Source organism: Mytilus trossulus, chromosome 12 (genome assembly GCF_036588685.1).
Source record: "Mytilus trossulus isolate FHL-02 chromosome 12, PNRI_Mtr1.1.1.hap1, whole genome shotgun sequence".
Classification (NCBI taxonomy): Eukaryota; Metazoa; Mollusca; class Bivalvia; order Mytilida; family Mytilidae; genus Mytilus; species Mytilus trossulus.
Genome location: NC_086384.1, coordinates 29,627,993 through 29,644,377, shown reverse-complemented (window position 1 = coordinate 29,644,377; position 16,385 = coordinate 29,627,993). Strand labels below are relative to the sequence as shown.

The 16,385-nt window shown below is 31.9% G+C and overlaps 1 protein-coding gene across 1 annotated transcript in view; it reads right to left on the bottom strand.

Moving 5' to 3' along the window:
- The window catches only part of LOC134693769 (neprilysin-1-like), a 48,578-nt gene extending 42,900 nt beyond the window's left edge, over positions 1–5,678 (bottom strand). Inside the window, exon 1 of the mRNA XM_063554675.1 lies at positions 5,523–5,678. The gene's annotated coding sequence lies outside the window, so the exon portion shown is untranslated. The remainder of the gene's footprint in view (positions 1–5,522) is intronic.
- Positions 5,679–16,385: the final 10,707 nt, after the last annotated feature.

The following is a 16,385-nucleotide window of genomic DNA, read 5'->3' as shown; positions in this document are numbered from 1 at the left end:
TTTTACATAATAAAACAAAGCTTATGTCAAAACCCAATCAGAAAAATGACCAATCTGCAAGCATTATTCTCTTTGCAGATACAGTACATATGCAGAGTAAATAACGATATATTCTTCCAGATATTTATATAGTAACTGTTACCTGTTGATTGGAAATGAAAGATTGCATTGGATTATCTTTTTGAATTTGTAACGTTGAAACGGTGGTTAGTGTTAACCAGTATTATCTATATAATATATATATTTGTAATTTATAAATGCTGTAAGCTGTGTTAGTGTTGAATAAGGAAAATAAGCATTATCCATGACGATGATTCGTGGTTATTATTTGATTTATTGCATGTAGATGATGTAAGTGTTTAACCAATGCTTTTCATACCCTCCTACGATAGTAGAGGGGGCATTATGTTTTCCGGTCTGTGCGTCTGTCTGTTCGCTCGTTCATCCTTCCGTTCGTTCGTTCGTTCGTTCGTTTGTTCGTCTGTTCCGTTTCATGTTACAGTTTTTGGTCAAGGTAGTTTTTGATGAATTTGAAGTCCGATCAACTTGAAACTTAGTATGCATATTTCCTATGATATGATCTTTCTAATTTCAATACCCAATTTGATTTTTGACTTCAATTACACGGTCCACTGAACAAACGAAATGATAGTGCAAATGGGGAATCTGTGTACTGTGGACACATTCTTGTTTCAGTTCGGCATCAAGTACAGTTCTACCCTATAACTGGTACTAACAGTTATATTCTAGAGGTAATTCTTCCAAGTCTATTCGAAAACAGTTCTACGATTGAATTATTTAAGAACTATTTAAAGAGGTAGACCTAGGATCAGGGACATAACTCTTACAAACATCAGCACGTTTGTGTCAACCATTTTCATAAAAAATATTCACCCGCTCAAACATAAATATTTCAAACCTTTGGTGTATAAACGTAGAAACTTGTGCAGCTATAATAGTACAAAGAAGATCCCGAAAAGGACAGCCTTATTCTTCTAATGTTACAAGTGTCTGAGAATATTATTTCTCAATCATTTCTTAATTGAATGTGCGTACGATCGCTTATAAATACGCTATTTACTGAATCGCTTTTCCTAGTGAAGGTTACTTATTCACTTTTGCTGTCCATTAATTAAAAAACCAAGGTTAAACTGATTTCCAAAAAAATTTATAATAATAAATGAAATCCGAAGTAACAGTTCCTGCTAAATTGACATTGGTTTTGTGTGCGGATATCAATTCAATATTGAAAAACAAAAAAAAAGGCTGAACTACATTCGTTTTAAAAAAAGTATTAGATATTTTAAACAAGATCACAAATCAGCGAAAGAGGCGAAAAACAAGGAAACATTAACAACTTTCAAGCAGCAAATAAACAGACATTGCGATTGGCAACAAAATTAAAGCCAACAAAAATATAAGCAAGTCTACAAAATACTAATAGAAAACTTAAGACTGACAACATTAAAGCCAACAAAAATATAAGCAAGTCTACAAAATACTTATAGAAAACTTAAGACTGACAACATTAAAGCCAACAAAAATATAAGCAAGTCTACAAAATACTTATAGAAAACTTAAGACTGATAACACTATTCCCGCTAAAACTTGGTTAATTGCAGTTACTGGGAAAGAGTAATTTGAATCTGTTCCACTAGTTAGACCCTTCCTGTTCATCATGTTAAGAACATGCGTACAAATTCTTCCAATTACAGCTAATTATGTAAACCTCTCTCCTTTTACAGATATCACATGCCTCATAATAAATGAAAATTATTAAGCAGCTACAATATCATGGAAATGTCACATTCAAGTAATTTGAGAACATTCTTGAAGGTTGAGATACCATATGGACAGTTAAACTCATAGATTGAAAATAAACTGACAAACAGACAAATGAGATTACACAAGATACAACATAAACTCTCACTTGAAAATGACATGAATTCAAAATGTATGATATACGTGGTAAATCTATACATAATTGTATGATTAAAAATATGTTCATTTAAAGAAAAAACTCATCTTTTCAAAAAACATATTTCATATCAAACGATATAATGCATCTAGCTAGATACAGTTTATCAATGTTAATGATTTTTAGAACTACTTTATGTATGTTTTTATATTTGGTCAACGAGTTTGGTTAGGTCTGCGAATTAAATAAAGGTCAATTTAATATATCCGCTATAGCGTGATTCTAAATAACTTGGTATTACTTTCACTTATTAGGATGACTATAGCTATATAAGAGTAAAACGACAGGTGTTACATGTATATCAGAATCCAATAACACTCCTGTATCATCAGAGATCAGTCCCGGATTTTTTTGGGGTTAGTGTTCCAGTTTTTTGCCCTTTGCAATGACGAAAATATAAAAAAAAATACTTTTAATATTCAAAAGTATTATACCTAATTTTAAATCACAAAAATACTAAACTCCGAGGAATATTGTCAAAATCAAAAGCTCAAACACATGAAACAAATGGATAAGAACTGTGATATACCTAACATGGTTAAAGCGTTTTCTTATATAGCAAATAATGGATTAAACCTAGTTTTATAGCTAGCTAAACCTCTCACTTTTTTGACATTTGCATCGAATTCCATAATATTGACAACGATGTATAAACAAAACAAACAGACATAATAGGTGAATATGTCACAAACAGGGACACTGTTGTCAACAGTCTAAATGTGTAATGTAATGTTCAACTGGTAGTGGACATTGTCATCAAAATAACATGGATTTTGTCAATGACCTGGTTACGAAGATACAATGGGCGACTTAAGAATGTCATTACATTGCATTTTTAGATTTAACCAACTTATTTTCGCGGAGACTTTATTTCGCGTAAAGCCCTTTCTAGTCAACTCGCACCGATTTAATTTAGCGATTTTCTAATTTACTTGGTGTAGTTAAATAAGGAAAGATCAAAGACTTAGTGATACATTTTCGCGACGATTTAAATTCGCGTCATTTTTTTCTCTCGCGAAAATGCGAAATTTAGTTGGTTTACAGTGTTCTAAACACATGTTCAAATATAAATATAATAGTATCTTTCAGCTTCAATGATGATATCAAAACCATTGAATGACATATTAAGCAACATTTTCAATGGTGATTTTTTATTAAAAAAAATGTAGTTACGTAGTATGGTAAGCTTATTGATGAATGTCGTGAAAAAGATTACATTCTATTATTTGGTTATTCTCGTATATTCTCGTAAAAAACGAGAAACAAACTTTTTTTACTTGTTGTTCACTTGTTCCCTTGAATGAAAGTGGTTGATTTTGTAAGTTTTTTAGTGACTTCATTATTTTAAATGTGTCTTCGACTTCGATATGTTTTATATATATATTTAGGTTGTGTCAAAAGAAATATATAATTTAGTAAATAAACTCCTCATATATACCAGGACCAAATTTAGTATATACGCCAGACGCGCGTTTCGTCTACTAAAGACTCATCAGTGACGCTCGAATCCAAGACAGTTTAAAATGCCAAATAAAGAAAAGACAAGAATATATGCATAAAGTAAATCACAAAAATACTGAATTCCGAGCAAAATTCAAAACGGAAAGTCCCTATTCAAATAGCAATATTATAAGCTCAAACAAAACAATAAAACAACTGTCATATTCCTTTTTTGATATAGAAAATGGAAGATTAGTCATAATTGCATAGCTAGCTTAACATCTCACTTGTATGACACTCGCATCAAATTAAATTATATTGACAACGATGTGTGAACAAAACAAACAGACATGATAAGTTAAAATGTTGAAAATAGGGAAAATTAATTTAGACAACAAAATTGTAATAAAAAAATCATATGTATTCAGTACTTTTTACACTAATGTTCAATGTATAAGATTGTATTCAAAAATGACGATAGTGCACACACCATATTAGATTTCTTTAGCAAGGTATTGCGTTAAGTCAAAATTTTTGATATCTTAATCACTATAAGTTGCATAAAAGAACTCGAAATTTGAAATATTTCGGGAATGTGTAGGTGTATGTCTAATGCCAGAAAAACTTTATAAACAAAGTGGTATATTTATAAACTATGCATTAATTGCTCTTGTTTAATTGCTGGATTAAATTTGAGACATGTGTTTTCATCCGGTATTAATTAGAAAACATGATCATTAGTTTCTTCTAGGTAGTTAACATGCCATATTTTTTTCAAAAAAGATAAACGTGATAAAAATCTGAATTTTTATCTGCTTTGAGATGATAAGATGACGTGCTTAATTTACAGAAGATACAGAATTATCGACAATTTGTACTGTTTCGCTTTGATGCCACTGTCTATTATTTTAAAGATGATTGACACGGCCTGATATTCGAGAATGTTTTGCAATGACGTCACGTATCGATGCAAAAACGACACTTGTCAATCCGCGTAAATATTTCAATGACATGACGCGACTTCATTCACACAACTGAACAGCTATCAAGAGGTTTGATTTCTTTCTTTTTATACTGAATTCATCGACTCGAGGATTTGTTCGCCCTAGCGGCCTCGCTAAAGATTTTTGCCAAAATAACCATAACGACACGATTTCTTATCTAAAATCTAAATATCTAAATTACAAAAGCATAAACAAAAGCAGACTGCAGCATCGTATTCAATGTGGTAATATGTACATGTACATAAATACGTATTACCTCTTCAGGTAGTAGAAACTTCTTGTCTCTAATATTTTGCTTGAAAGCTTATCACACCTATTATAGAAAAAAAAATTAGATAGTGGTATGACTGCCAAAGAGACAACTATCCACCAGAAACCAAGGGGCATATATGCATGATATGTAAGCCACAATAAGTCAGTGTACAACCTTCTGTCAGGCAACATTTTACGAGATGAAGGTAGAAAAATGTAAAATTGGACAACTGGGGTAGCTATCAGGAGAACAAAGATATCAGTTTATAGTTGTCGACGTATTGAAGGTACAGACACATACTATTTGTTGATGTGCATTGATTTTTCATGAATCAACAAACAGGAATCAAATTTGTTGTTTATATCATTCTAAACATTGTTTCTTTTTAATGCTATATTTTACATCATATAACATAAGAACTTAAACACAATGAGACGTTCATGGTGGCTATAGTTGTTGCCGTTGAACGTTAGTATCATTATGAATTTAAAATTTCCATTTGCTTCTATGTATTGTCAAACACGTGATAGTAGATCTCTGTAAAAATACTGCTGCTCCCGAGGGCCAAACGATTAGAGTGTTATGTTGTGCCGTGTGTACCAATATTTGTCCGTTTGTCTTTTTCTTTTTTAACCATGGCGTTTTCAGTTTATTTTGATCTATGGGTTTAATGTCCCTCTGGTATCTTTTGCCTTCCTTTATCGCTCGAGTTTACCTAAATGCTGCATATTTCTCAAAGCCAAAAGAGTTACAACGTTTGAGATGATATCTAAATACAATAATCAGTTAATTTAACTACAAAAATTTACATGTTGTGCACTATCATACATATCAAAACCAAACGTACCTTTTCTAATTGTGGATTTGCATTAATGAATTAACTCCGAGACTCAAATGAATTATAATATCCCAATATTATTTTCAATGTTAGATGTCATAGAGAATGCACCTCTTTTCTATCAGTCTCTTAGTCCAAACAACTTCAAAAGAGCACAATACAACACTTCAGTTGTTTCCCATTTACAATTTTATACATACAATATATCAATGTAGTTGAATGATATTAAAATATAAGCATACAGTTTATTTTGATAAACAAATTCAGCAAAGGTTAATGTGTTATTGAATAATAACTCGAGTGACAGATGTTAAAAACCCTATTTGTGTGAAAAAGTGTAGCAATTTAATCTCCATTTCACTGTTAACGTAAATTGGATTTTAATTTCGATATTGTATGTCGTTAGGTCGACTGATTTTATTTACGACAACAATTTCGAATTGTGATTTTATGAAATATAGTACAGCTTTCTGCTATGTGCAAGCAGTGATGTAGTTCAAATTTATACTTTATGATTACGACTGAATGGAGTGTTTATTTTATATAACTTGCATTTAGTTTGCATCAGTTATTTCATACGTAAAAGAATCTTATCATCACATGCACTCCATCAGTATTTTGTAATTATTTTAAGCTGTAAATCATATTGCAAGTAGGTATCTAATTTTCAAATTAAATGAAGCTTTATTTATGGTTGTTTCTTAATTTGTTTTATAAATATTGAAAAATGCATTTGGTTAATAAGATCTCCACATTATTGACTTTTTGATCATTACATAGATTTGTTCAGAAAATCAACATGATACGTTAGTTAATCTTCTTAGTAAGTAGGCACATTTTAATTATCAAAATTGCCATCTCGGGTCTTCTTCAACATGTAAACATGTATAGTTCTGAAATACGCTATGGTGGTGTACACAAAGTACACAAATGAATCTGTCATGTCAATTTAAAGGTTTTAACATATATACCTTGTATGAGGACATTTCAAGTGAAATTGGTCCCACCTCTATCCGGGACCTAGCAATATCATTTAATTAAAAACTTTATCATAAGTACCATGGTATTGCAGCTAAAACTTGATAACAGACAATTAAGTAATACTTTAAAAGTTGAGTGCTATTACATGTACAAGAGGGACGAAATATACCAGAGGGACAGTCAAACTCATAAATCGAAAATAAACTGACAACGCCATGGCTAAAAATGAAAAAGACAAACATACAAACAATAGTATACATGACACAACATAGAAAACTAAAGTATAGGCAACACGAAACACGAACCAGGTGCCCCGGATGGGTAAGCAGATCCTGCACATGTGGCACCCGTCGTGTTGCTTATGTGATAACCAATCCGGTAAAAAGTCTAATTCGGTAGGTCACATTCATGAAATGGAATGGGATTTTAGTTAAGACGTAACGAATATATCCGATACATTTATGAAACGGTTTTCCCATAACAGTCAACCAACTCGTAATGGTGTCCGTAAAATGTAACAGGGATGATTTCAACTTCACCATTTTGGAACTCATGGTTTAACAGCTTCCTTGTGAGCAGTAAAGTTTATTCACGAAAGATGGGTTGTGCCAGTCGAGCTGGCTTTCTTATTTTTAAATTTGTGGTTCATTTATCCTGCTTGAATATAATTAATGTAGTCAACATTCTACTCATCCTAAATATTCAGATAATTCTATTCGACACGATGTGTCAATTATACGATCAAAACAAAAGCTATAAAGATATATAACTGAATATGAAATACACAATGGACATTTTATAACGAGTAAAAAAATCATAAATATTCATTGAATTAGCCTAGTTAAATGATCAGCTGCAGATTCTGTCAGTTTCACAGTGCGTTGAGTTTTTGATGGTGGTATAGGCCTCCCCAAGGACTTAACAGATTGGACTAGTCGCAAATGTGATTGATATGGGTATTAATTGTATTGTACATTTATCATGTTCTGATAGTTCTATATTCAATCACTGACGAGTGCCTCTGACTGCTCCAATCTAGTGTCTGATTAAAGTTGTTTACCTCGTTCGTTTCAATGACATCTTCGTTTACTAATTAACCTAAATTGAAATACACCCTAGGATTCCTACAATATCCATACTACAGTAATGTTGTTAAATTGGACTTCATTGCATCTTCTCTTTGGGCGAAAGTAGGAACATTACTTATATACCAATTTGTATAGATCGATACGTGTCTCTTTAATTGTATTCCCCTCTCTACCCATTATATAGCACTTTCCTTTAAATTATATACTGCTGTACAAATTAACCTAAATTGAAGTGTCCCGAAGTTGTCTGACGATATCCATACTTTTATAAATTAAATTTGATACATATACTCCAAGTAAAACACACACAAAAATGCAACAATTTTACACACAACCGACCTGAAAAAATTTAAGCAAATACCAGTTGGACGTTCTTAATAAAATTGAGAATGGAAATGGGGAATGTATCAATGAGACAACAACCCGACCATACTAAAAACAGCAGAAGATCACCAACAGGTCTTCAACGTAACGAGAAATTCCCGCACCCGGAACACGCTGGCCCCTAAACAAATATATACTAGTTCAGTGATAATAAACGCCATACTTATTTCCAAATTGTACACAAGAAACTAAAATTAAAATAATACAAGACTAACAAAGACCAGAGGCTTCTGAATTGGGACAGGCGTAAACATGCGGTGGGGTTAAACATGTAAATGAGATTTCAACCCTCCCCCTATACCTCTAGCCAATGTAGAAAAGTAAACGCATAACAATACGTACATTTAAAATTAAGTTCAAATAGTTCTATATTTGATCCTGTATACCGCTAGTGTAACATTGAGCTTGCTTTCCTATCAAAAATGTGACATCACATCGAGGTGCTCTAAAAGAATAGTTAGTGTATGTTACACTGCTTAATTGTGATACTTACTTCAGTATCTAGTATGTATCTAAACTAATATAGTATGAAACCAAGTGTTTTCATTTTTCAATAAAACGCATTCATTTAGATAGTATATCATGATACCCTTGTTATTATGCAGTACACACAATTTTGTTTTCCAAATATGTGTAGATTTTCTCTATAGGCACTTCCCAGAAAGATAAAAATACATCTTATCTTTCAAACTATATATATTCAAAAAGTAATTATCAAAAATTGAAATTTCCTATAACCATATCCTAACACTTGAAATCAAAATTTATTTCTGCAGGCCTTATATAGGCCAGTCACATATTTGTAGGTTTTGTCATAAGACGTTGTCGTGGATATTGACCAACTGAACTCGTTCTTCCTTTAGCATGAACGCATGGATTACTAACTGTCCCAAATTAAAATTTCCCTAATTCCCAGTATACCGGTTAAGCAGTTCATACAATGTAATGGAACTTCAATAGGAAAATGGTTAAGATAAAAAAAAAAAAGATATAAAAATACATTGGAGTCAGTGTGTTGTGTCTCTTTTTATACACTTATGAAAACACTAGCTGATATTGAAATTGCATTATAATTTGGTAATTAACCTAAATTGAAAATCACCTTCAACTATTATATCATATACAAAATTTATAACTAAAACTATCTTCAGATATCTCGTAATTTTGTAGGCAAAAAACATATTTTTTAGGACAGACAGCTTATTTTAAAACAACTGTGCCACGAATGAAACCATTTCTACTGGGTTAGTATTATAGTTTAACGGTTGAGGCAAATACGGCGTGGAACTGCACAGATTCATAACAGACCTCAGATTATTATCAAGCAGGTCAGATGCCCGTAAGCAGTGTAACGGAGACTCATCGTTTACACTATATTCAAAACAGTTGTAAGTGTGCAAAATCAGTAGCAATGTACAGTTATAGAGCATTAACATCAAAGTGATAAAAAAAAAACAAGAATCGATAAAGAATACAAATTGCAAGGAATTTTTTGGCACGAAAAGTTTTTGTAGGACTAAACATATAGGTTCATTGAATTCAACAATAGCAATACAGACATGACCATAAACAACTTTTGTCGTATAATTGACCCGAACTGATTTCTATCAATTTTCAAAAGTAAGTGCCTTCAGTTTACTATTACAATGTAAGCAACAAAAAAATGATATATTAGTATTTCATATCGTCACAGAAAATTAATAATCAAATTGGTGATTATAATCAAGTATTGCCTATAGGTATTTCAACTATGTAAACAAAAATAATTAAATAATTTTGGAAAATATAATATCATACTGTTAATCAACGATAACGTCTTAAGGGACGGGTGTATTTTTCATCATTAGGATTTTTATTCAATAAGCAATATCAGCTAACAAATTGATCAGCTTAAAGCAATGTATATAGTAATAGACTGTATGAGTTAATGAAGTAATTACTCTTGATGCATACCGTTAGGCCTCAAGTATATACTATAGATACTATTGTAATAGAGAAAACTGAATTTAATCATGAGGATAATACTTTCTTTCAGTTTACTTTTGACATGTTTGATATGCCTTTCATACATTCTTCTTTAATCAATTGAGAAATTACTTAGCAACTGAGATTCCAAATCCCCCAGGCAAGGTTAACATTATATGAGTTTGTTTAACATCCCGGCATTGTGGAATCGTTCTTTTGATAACTTTTGTATTCTTGGTTTTTATTTTTCTGCTTTTGTGTTTTGTGTTTTTGATTTTTTTGTGCTTCATTGTTACATATTTGTTTGATTTTATTCCCCTATTTTCGATATTTTTACCTATTAGGTATGTTTGTTTTGTTCACACATCGTTGTCAATATAATGTAATTTTATGCGACTATCATACAATCGAGAAGTATATTAAGCTATAAAACCACCAGGTTTAATCTACCATTTTCTACATAAGAAATCGTCTAAACCAAGTCAGGAATATGACAGTGACGGTTGTTATCCATTCGTTTAATGTGTGTCAGATTTTGACTTTGCAATTTGATTAGGAACTTTCCACTTTTGAATTTTCCTCGGAATTTAAAATATTGTTGTGACTCTATTTGTGATACTATAGATACTGACATAATGTATTCAAATACGTGTTCATCCGTGAATATTATAACAATGTGAGTACAAATCCGGTTATAAGTCTAATTCGGAACGTCACATTCGTGAAAAGGGAACGGGATTATAGTAAGGAACATATCCGCTATCATCCATGAAACAGTCAACACACTCATGATGGCGTCCGTAAAATTTTAGAAGAGAAGATTTTCAACTTAACCATTTGGAACTCCTGGTTTAATAGCTCCCTTGTGAGTAATCAGCTGCAACAAGAAACGAAAAGATCGATATAACTCAGAAATGGAAAAGTGGTACATATGAAAACTGAAATCATCACATTTTGAACATCAGTAAACTACTGTTTCTCTAATTTGCATACAGCCCTTGAAGTGTATAAAGTCGTCAAACTCTTTCAATTCGAGGAGAGAAAAGCTGATTTCTAAGTTATTATCCTTAATGGACAGTTGGGAGTAAGTGAGTAAAATATACATACTTTATTATTGTCTGTACGTAAACTAAAGAACCAACGCCAATTAATATTGCAAAAACAAAATTTGTCGTAAAGGAAATAAAAAGTAATAATTGCACATTTTACAAATTTATCATGTTTTTTTTTGGTTTAGGCAGAGATTAATTTTTATTCTGTACACTCTAGGCTTGTGTAGATATCTGGTGTATGCCTATCTAACTTCAGCCTTGTTCGGATACGTTTGTCATATTGTGAAAAACCGATGTTCTCTGAACGGACTGGAATCACAATATTTTATAAATGTGGGAAGTAAAAAGTATAAAAGGAAAAAGATACCAAGAGACAATTCACCTGGTTGTGAAAGATAACAAAAAACAATCACAATATTTGGAAAGGAGGCGAAAATTACCAAATAAACAGTCATAATGTATAAATAGGAGACGTACGATACCCACACACTGGAGGAAAAAGATACTAAAGGAACAATCACATTGCATGAAAAGAATGCAGATTTTACCAACTTGAAGGAAACAGTCATAATGTATGAATTTGAGGCGGAAAAAACCAAAGGAACAACCACAATGTTTGCAGAGGAGGCAGACGATATCAAAGGAACATTCACATTGTATGAAGAGAAGGCGGAAGATGGTAAAGACACAACCACACTGTTGGAAGATGGCCATTGTTATATTATTGTTCGTTTCTGTGTATGTTTCATTTTAATGTTGTGTCGTTTGTTTTCTCTTATTTTTGAGTTTTTAAGATAAGACGTGGCACTGTACTCATCTTTCCCAAATTCATGTATTTGGTTTTAATGTTATATGTGTTATTTTCGTGGGATTTTGTCTGATGCTTAGTTCGTTTCTGTGTGTGTTGCGTTTCGGTGTTGTGTCGTTGTTCTCGTCTTATATTTAATGCGTTTCCTACGGTTTTAGTTTGTTACCCCGATTTTGTTTTTTGTCCATGGATTTATGAGTTTTGAACAGCGGTATACTACTGTTGCCTTTATTTTGCAGAGGAGGCAGACGATATCAAAGGAACAACCACATTGTATGAATAGGTGGCGGAAGATATCAAAGACACAATTACAATGTTTGCACAGGAGGCAGACGATACCAAAGGAACAGCCACTATGTATGAGGAAGAGGCGGAATATACAAAAAGAACAACCACAATGTTTGAAAAATGCGAAAGCTACTAAATAAACTATAACAAGGTAATGATAAGAGGCGGATGATACCACAGAAACAATTATAATGTATGAATAGGAGGCGAAATATACCACAGAGATAATCACAAATTATGGATAGGGTGAGCAAACAAATACCGAAAACATTATGGATAGGGTGAGCAAAAAATATATCAAAAACATTATTGATAGGGTGAGCAAAAAATACCAAAAACAAACGATCACAATGTATGAATTATAGGCTGCAGATACCAAAGCAATCATCATATTGTACAAAATGAAGACGGAAGATACAAAAGGCACAATTACAATGTTTGAAAAAGAGTCAATGAAGCCAGGGGAATTCTTTTTAACACTTTTTCTTTAATATAGTTGTTGCTATTGCATGTTAAATAAACTCATCATAGATACCAGGACTAAATTTAGTATATACGCTAGACGCGCGTAAAATCGTTTTTTTAATTTAAATGTGACCAGCCTTTTTGGTATTTTCCAACTCTCGTGAAGTATTACCCCTGCTAACCTGAAGTGTTCACGTTTCAGCTCTGAGGTTCCAAGTAAAGACACTGATTCAATTCAAGTTATAATCATGATAATGTAATGTAGCACTTTTGTTTGGTTTGTGAATAATTAATATGTAAATATGCATTTTAATCCTTACGATATAATAATAAATAAGTTTTTCTTTAGTTTGTGTCTTCAAATAAAGTATCTTAACCGTAAAAAGATCTTTAATGACAAGTTGGAACAAAGGACACAAAGAAATACGTTTCTAAAAAGAATTCCAAACCTAATCCTTATGATATTGTTGAAGTATTGCTTAATTCTAAAAATATTAGAAGGGGTATGATATATTTCTAAATTGCATAGCGCCTTGTTGAAATATGTTCATATTGTGTATCTGGTACATTTGTATTGCTTTGGATTTATAGATAAGGTCATGGTCCGGGTGTCTTCATTACAAATTAGCGATCAATTGCCAATCAGACATGAGACAATTGTCACGTTATTGTAACGCATGTATATTTATTTATTTTTTATATCGTAGCTTGACGTTTTATTCCTTTTCTTCAATACAATCACATCTGTCTGTTCTTTGGATTTGAAAGTTAAATTTCATATTCTGATTAATTTGACAATTCTTGGAATACATCAAGTTAAAAAAAATTAAACATTATTTATAACTACTGAAACATGCTTATTATTCATTTTATCGTGTATTCGAAAAATAAAAATAAATAACATAATACGTATTGTATAACAGTTGAAACATGCTTATTATGCATGTTATCTGCATGTATTCGAAAAATGAATGTCAAAATGTAAAGACATTTTTGCTTTATCGTGCATAGTCTTTCGTGTTTTTTATTACATTAAACTTCAGGAATTGTCAATACTTTTTAATTATAACATGATAGAAAACTTATCTTACACATCCGACGTCTCTCCGACTTTGTTTGTTTATAGACTCATCGTATGGTGACCTATAGTTATTTATTTCTGTGTCATTTTGGTCTCTTGTGGAGAGTTGTCTCATTGGCAATCATACCACTTCTTCTTTTTATATTATCATAATGTATATGTAATGGTACAATTAGTTGCAACTATGTTTTAAGACTTAAAAGGTGCTTCAAAATAAATATCTGTCTATATTATTTATTTTTCAAATTCGTTGTTATCAACACATACAGTGATGATAGTAAAGCTGAATATAATTATTTATAAACTCGTTAAAATAGTTGTGTTATACATATGTATTGTTTTATCATTGATTCTAGCGTGCGTAAATTGCAGCTGGCAAAACGAGGAATTGCATCACTCCTTGCTTCAATTTTAAGTAAATAAAACTTCTTTCTAGTCCTCGAGAAAACTTGAAGGTATAATATATAATTTTAACCTTTGAAATTCAATGAAAGTAAAGTATGTCTGTAGATATAAGAACATGTTGTATAACTGCCAATGAGACAACTCTCCATCCAATTTACAATTTAAAAAATAAACCATTATAGGTCAAAGTACGGTCTTCAAAATGTGTGCTTTTTCTCGTTTTGTATTGCTTGTGTTTGATGCAAATCGGTAAAGTTATGCTCTTTCAACTGATTAGAAAACATACATTAAATTTATTTATTATTTTTGTTTACTGACATTTTCCCTAAACAAATTGCGTCCTTAATTTCATTTTACGGCAAACTTAACTTCAAAATTGTTGAACATTTGTTTATATATAGTTCAGTTCTGCTGACAAAATTAGGTAACACAATATTGTGGTTGCTTAATTCTACTAGTCATCGATATGTGTTCTTAATTTGAAAATAATGAAAGAAGGAAGCCAGACATATTATCACACTTCTGCTGTGTGTGTGTGTGTTTTTTGTTGTAACTAAAATACTTGTAATCAATCAATTTACTTAATGTCTATTGTATAGTATTACAGAAGTGGTAAACCATTAGCAGTTTTATAGAGCAAGGCATTAACTTTTTATGAATTTCTTTCTGTGGCCTATAGATTTTATTGAAAAGAACAGACGTGTCACGGTACTTGTCTGTCCCAAATTCATGTATTTGGTTTTGATGTCATATTTGTTATCCTCGTGGGATTTTATCCGATGCTTGATCCGTTTCTGTGTGTGTTACATTTAAGTGTTGTGTCGTTGTTCTCCTGTTATATTTAATGCGTTTCCCTCGGTTTTAGTTTGTTACCTCGATTTTGTTTTTAGTCCATGGATTTATGAGTTTTGAACAGCGGTATACTACTGTTGCCTTTATAGTCTTCGCAAAACAAGTAGAAACTATCTCCGAGGTAAACTTGATATGCGGTAGTCAATAACAAGTAGAAACTAACTCCGTGGACAAAAAACAAAATCGGGGTAACAAACTAAAACCGAGGGAAACGCATTAAATATAAGAGGAGAACAACGACACAACACCGAAACGCAACATGCACAGAAACGACCAAGCATCAGACAAAATACCACGAGAATAACAAATATAACATCAAAACCAAATACATGAATTCGGGATAGACAAGTACCGTGCCACGTCTTATCTTAATATCTCAAAAATAAGGGTAAACAAACAACCCAACGTTAAAACGCAACACACACAGAAACGAACAATAATATAACAATAGCCATCTTCCTGACTTGGTACAGGACATTTTTAAAGGGGAATAAAAATGGTGGGTTCAACCTGGTTTTGTGGCATGCCAAACCTCGCACTGGCAAAGTAGAATATAACATATGCCGTATCATCCCGAGATACCAATATCAGCCAGAGAGCCTTTAGGCCCGAGGGATAATATTGGTCGAGGGTGGTACGGCATGTGATACGGATTTTGTCATGTATTATTCTGTTAATCATATATTTTTTAAAACCAAACTAAAATCGTAAAAAATGCATTTGTGCAGAAAAAAAATTTACGAAAGTTATGACCAAATAAACTGTAAAACTTTGGATATTTCTACATTTTATTGTACTATTTTATATTTAAATCGTTCGTCAAGTTACTGGGTAATAATTATTTGGAAAAAAATCGATTTTAATTGAAATGATAGGACGATTTTTTAAATAGAACTCATTATTTTCCCTTAGCCTGAAAATGCAGCAACTGGACGTCAACTTTCAAACGATGACGTCATTTTAATTATAAAGTCACGCCAGGTATGCGATACGGATTTTGCTATGCGATACGGGGTATGCGAAACGGGTTTAGCCATGCGATACGGGGTATGTGATACAGGGTAGGTGATACAGACTGGAAAAAAGAACCTTTATCAGATATACAAAATTGCTGTATTTTGTACTAAACATTATTTATGATAAAGTAGTTTTGCATATTTGATAAATAGCTTGCTGATGCGCACCCTTTATCACATACCCTTTATCACACCACCCTTTATCGCATACCCTTTATCGCACCCCTACTTTTTTTTTTTTTTTACATAAAGTCAGTTATGTTGTTTTTTTGCTTAAAAAATTTGTTCCTCAAAATATGTCATTTTTTGAATGACGTCATTGTTTGGTATGTGGCGTCACGAACGTCAAGTTTTCATATTTTTTGGAAATGCAACTATAAAAAATACGAAACACACAAATAAATACAACAATAAACAAATAATTTTAAAACAACAGAACGCAAATTGTAAGGTAACCAAGGTGCTTCGGATAAGTAATTGAGCAGTT